Source organism: Parasteatoda tepidariorum, chromosome 10 (genome assembly GCF_982258835.1).
Source record: "Parasteatoda tepidariorum strain Cologne lab strain chromosome 10, Ptep-v5.0, whole genome shotgun sequence".
Classification (NCBI taxonomy): Eukaryota; Metazoa; Arthropoda; class Arachnida; order Araneae; family Theridiidae; genus Parasteatoda; species Parasteatoda tepidariorum.
The window spans coordinates 97,624,439-97,630,438 of record NC_141764.1 but is presented as its reverse complement, the minus strand read 5'-3'; positions in this window follow the sequence as shown (position 1 = coordinate 97,630,438).

The following is a 6,000-nucleotide window of genomic DNA, read 5'->3' as shown; positions in this document are numbered from 1 at the left end:
TAAAAGCTTAGAAAACATTTTTAGGCTAGACCTTAAAACCATTAACTTCAATATTGAAAAGACGGAAAAACCTTTAATCGATTATTTACTATAATTAACCAATTTTACATACAAATAACCAAGGAAATAACAAAAGCAACAAAATTAACGCAATTACTTAACCATTTGCCACTGGAACGCCTAAATGAGCGACCTTAAACTTTTTGGCCATCAACATAGCCCTGTTATCTTATTGATACAAGAAACGGAACTTAAGACCAGCGATACACTAAAAATTAGCAACTACTCATTCTACCACACCCCAAGAAGCAATAGTAACAGAGGACAGTGGGATATTCATTAAAAATTATATCCCACATAGACATGTTACCACTACCTTCCCCAGGCACTGTAAAACTGCTGTTATGGACAATAATCTAAATAACTCCAATTATCTCATAAGCTCTATCTATATCAAACCAAAAGCCGAAATTACTTCTTCACTTGATTTAGAAAAATTATTAAGCCTCAACAGCAAAATACATTATAGCTGGAGACTGTAAACACCCAGACTGGAACTTTCCCAAAGCTAATAGAAATGGCAAAAGTCTAAGGCCAATCTCGATATAGTTTATCCAGATACTCTCATTGGACCCCAAGTTAGTCAATACTATAGATTTCGGTATTTACTGAAACTTTAATTTTAGTGTCCACTCTAATGCATTGGATGAACTCTCGTCTGATCACATACCAGTACTTAATAGATGAGATATTGACAATAGACTACATGAACTCACCGCTGCTATTAACGCTGCACATCGTTAGCAGGAACAGGGCCCGCAAAAACTAGCAACACACCAGGCAAGAACATTTAGAATCCTCAACAAGACAGTAAAAACCAAAGTAAATAAATTCCAACAAGAGAAATGGGCCGAATTTTAAAAGAAAAAAAAAAACTAAACATAGAAGACTGGTCCATCTTAATGGCAGTTAATAAATTCGAAAAAAAGCTACTTCCCTCCTCTAACTGATCCAAAGCACTATAACCTAACTTTACATTCAACTCAAGATAAAATTAGCCTCATCGCGGAAAGCTTAATCTCACAACTTAGCTACGATAAAGAAGGGGTCCAACATATAAACTGAAAAGTTCAAACAATTAACGAACTTATCGATTAACTCCCCCCCCCCTTATCATCCGCAGGGAAACATACTACCAGATGAAATCACAACAGCCACCAAAAAGTCAAAGAATAAAAAATCATCGGGAAAAGATGCTATCAATAACAATATGGTTAAAAAAATTCTCCTTGAATTTATTTTTCTCCTCACTTTAATTATCAACGAAATGTTCAGACATGGCTACTATCCAAAATCATGGAAAACCGGGGATTAGACTTCTTCCTGAATCAGGTAAAGATCCTTCTCTAGTAAATAATTATAGACCAAGAGGCCTGCTCTCCTCCATAAGTAAAATCGCAAAGAAGTCATACTAAAGAAGTCATACTCAATAGAATTAGAATCTACTAAACCACCAATAACATTATCACTATCCAGCAATTTAGGTTTCAAACAAAACTTTCAACATGCCGCCAACTTTAAGGAATCGCAGAATTTAATTCACGAGGAGTTTCTAAATAAAAAGCATACTGGAGCAATTTTCCTAGATCGTGAAAAAGCATTTGATAAGCTGTAGATTGACTGTCTCATTTATGAACTCTACTCACTCAATCTCCCAGTAGTTGTAGTTTTCGTCGACCATTAAGGCAGAGGGAGGGGGGCAATAGTTCTTGTTTTCCATTGGCGCCGTATGGTCAAGAATTCGAATTCTGATGCACCCATACGTCTCACACGTTTATAGGGCGGACCCATTCATACATCCATTCATTCGTCCACATATAGTAATTTTAACCTGAACCAGAGAACGATCAATCCTCCAATTCAGTACCCCCATTTGTATTGATTTATTATGGGAACATGGAGGGCTTTGAACACGACGGGTTTAACATGCACCATCTTCATTTACTACACGAGGAGTCTTCGGCCGGCTGGAATCGAACTCCCGTTCTCACCAAACGTGCCTACCAGGCTGTGGTGTGATCATGGGATCACCACAATGTTTACTTTTCCTACTGGGCTGTCTCCAACAGGAGCGCCCTCTTCATTGCCTTTGCAGGATCTCTAGGGCTCGACTCATAGCTCGTCTTTAGAGATTCTTCAAACCGCTAGGGAGGGGACGCTATCTTTTGGAGATAGACCAGTATTCCCCGTGGATCTCGAATAGTTGGTTGCTTTCTTAAGCAGCAGGATAATTTTTGTTTTTTATCCCCCTGTGTGCTCTAGAGTTTAATCATTGATTTTTACCATAATAAGTTTTTCCTTATCTCCTAATTATTTGATGCATCAGGTAAATTCAGCAAGAAAACAATTATTATTCAAATGACTTAAATTAAATTACTATCTACTCCCTGGAGCACACAGGGAGGATCCAGCATGCACGTGGTGCAGTTAGGCTCTTGTGCATTGATGAGCCGCTTACTAAAATGAACATGTTTCTCAAAACCGAAATGAAATAGAAATGTTGAATAAATGCCTTCGTCTACAAAAATCTGTGTTTTTCATTTGAATGGAGATATACAACATCTAGCACAAGCAGATGGCGAATGATCTTCACCACATGGCCCTTCCATCAACCACACCTCCCGACAAAATACAGGCTATCCCTCCAAGTCCCTTTAATTAAACTAAGTGAATCTTATCTTTCTAATAGAGCATTTTTTTGTTAAAGTTTACTAGTCCTCAAACAGTAATATCTTGAAAAGTAGTGTGCCCCAAGGCAATAAATTAGGGGACCAGCCCTATTCCTTATAAACGATATCTCAAAACATCAGGATCCATTTTTTTTACTACACTGCTAACGGTTTAAAGATAATTAAAATTTTTGCACAAATGCTCAAAAATATAATTTTTTATGCTGAAGTTTGTTGTCTTTTTTTAAATTCTACAAGATTCCTTTAATTTTTTTCTCATTGATCGTTGAGAAATGTTTTTACTGAAACATATCCTAACATGTCAAGAACAGAATTCCAGGTAAATTAATAGTAAAAATTTATATTTAAAAATTTTTAGCGTTATTCAAAAAATAAACAAAGACTAAATTTTAAAACACCCAATATATTCAGGACAAAAGAAAAATCTAGCGTTATAAACATTGCTGTAAAATTCTCATTATTTTTCGAACTTATAGAAAAATGTTGTATTAGAAAAATTGAACGAGTTTCACATTTTTATTTCCTAATTCTCTTGTCATTACATAACTGAATGACTTCCCTAGAATTTTTATATTGTTAAGTTTAGCCGTGTTCTTTTATAACTTTTAAGAATTTACGCCCATGTTAAAATATTTTTTTGCTTTACGGGCTTCGATGTTTTAAAAATAACGTTAATTATTGTAAAAGTTTAGAGATTCTAAAAGTATTTCATTCAATATTCCAAATTGTTAGTTCGCAACTAAAAAAAACTTCATCCTATTTTTTTATTATTATAATAATTGCTAATATTTTTAAATTTAACCTTTCCTTTGACCAATTTTTTGACATATATTTCTAAAAATAAACAGATATTTTACATATATATCCAATACAGGTATTAGAAAATAGTGATAGGCTTAAAATGTGATATTTAATTTAAGCTATTTAACGGTAATCCTCACATTATGGCGAATTGTTTTTTCTTTTGATGAAAAAGTATGAATTAAGCTAGACGATGTTGAATGTTTACAACTTTTGCCAACCATTGCTTTTAAGTACAACAACGTTCTATAGTTCTAACCCATTTATACCTAGCTTCTTTTTAAAAAGGTGAGTTCCTTTCCCTAAAAATGAAAATAAAATGGTCGCACCAGTGTTTCTTTATTGGATTTAATTTGCAGAATCAAGATAGTTTTCCCTACCATAATCTATGAATAGTATAAACATGTATATTTAAAGTCTACGCAGTTCTCTCTACCATAATATATAAATAGTATGAATATCTATATTTAAAGTCAATGCAGAGAGAGAGAGCTCTCTACCATAATATATGAATAGAATGAATATCTGTAATAAAAGTCAACGCAATTCTCTCTACCATAATATATAAATAGTATAAATATCTATATTTAAGGTTAACACAATTCTCTCTACAGTAATACATAAATAGTATGAATATCTATATTTAAAGTCAACGCAGAGAGAGAGAGAGTTCTCTACCATAATATATGAATATCTATAATAAAAGTCAACGCAATTCTCTCTACCATAATATATAAATAGCTATAATTAATTTCAACGCAGCTCTCTCAACCATAATATATAAATAGCTATAATTAATCTCAACGCAGTTCTCTCTACCATAATATGTAAATAGTATAAATAACTGTATTTAAATTCAGCTTCGCAGTTTTTTAAAAGCGTATGTGATAGTTAGCATAGAGGAGGTAGTGAGCAGGGAGGTATAACAAATATGTGTTTAAATATTTCTCACACAAATAACTGAGGTGGTTAAGCTGTTAAAGTAAGTTATGTCTTTTTTGGTTTAATTATTTAAAAACTATTTACTTATCTTGTTTTAGATCCAAAATCATAGTCAGAATATTTGTTGTGCGTCACAACCAAGTTTTTTTTGCGGTTATACACAATTACTAAATTTAAGTTCATTGAATGATTTATAATGAGATTTGACACAATATTTAGAATAAGTAATGATTTTTTTTCTTTACAGATTCAGCCCTAAATAGGGTTAACGATAAAAACGTCATTACCAAAGTGTTTCAAAAACTTGGTGATAATATGAAAAGACATTTTCAGACTATTTTATTTGGGATGTATGATGGAGATATTTTCATTTTGATGACGTATACGCGAGTCCCTAAATTCAAAATATCCCCAAATATTTACGGCAAATTAGTAAAGGTCGCTGATTATCTTGATCTATGCCAAGCCATACCGTTTGATGTAAAAAGCAAATAATTGTACAAATTAAAAACGACTATGGCCGTGTTTTTAGGTAACTTCACACTTTTTCCGAACTTGGAAATCTGAACGAAATGAACCCATAGGCGTATCACTTCTTTAATTAACTTCTATCACCACTAAGAATTCTTCCAACACGCCTTTTGAAAGTAATGCGCCCTACGTATTTTATTTTATATCTGACAAAAATATTCTTTTTTTGTGGATATGAAAATAAAGTTTTTTAAATTTTCACTTTTTTAATATAAATCTATTAGTTTTCTTTTAAAGAAGTATTAAAACAAAAATCTATAAAGATAAACTAATCAGTTATAAGGTCATAGACATTTTGAAACTTAGGAAACACTGTTAAACTATTTATTTCAGTAAATTATTTTCTGCATTTCACAAATCGTATAAATATTCTGAATATAAAACTATTTCTTGAATTCAAAAATATTTCAGTAAATTTCATTTGAAATCGAAAACTATTCGCACCATTCCGTTAATAAAATACTAGCTTTGCTCCTCTTTTTTTTCAAAAAATTTAATTCTAAAAATTGAAGAGGGACGAAATCAATTGATAAAGAGCTATGAAGAAATTGAAAACTTCGGAATTATGCTTGTAAATTGATTTTACCGACTGGGTTTCTTAAATGTAATATTCTTTCCAGAATAGAATTTATAAAACACGATTACTCTAGAAAAGATGTCACAGACACATGTTAGATGAGGTAATTTCTTTTCAACAACCTAAAACAATTTAATAAAAAAAAGCAAATTTGTTTTAAGTCAGACAGTTTAGCCAGAAAGAGATACATTTTTGAAATTACCAGTTAAAAACGTTATATTCATCATATATTTTTAAATTTATATGAATTATTTTGGGGGGTTTACTGATAAATAAGTACATCTAAAACCAGTTAAAGAATAATGTAATAAAGAAATGTAATAATTATAAATTGAGATGTAATTTTGTTTGATAACTCAGTTTTTGTATTGACTTAACATTCAACCTCCATAATTCCTT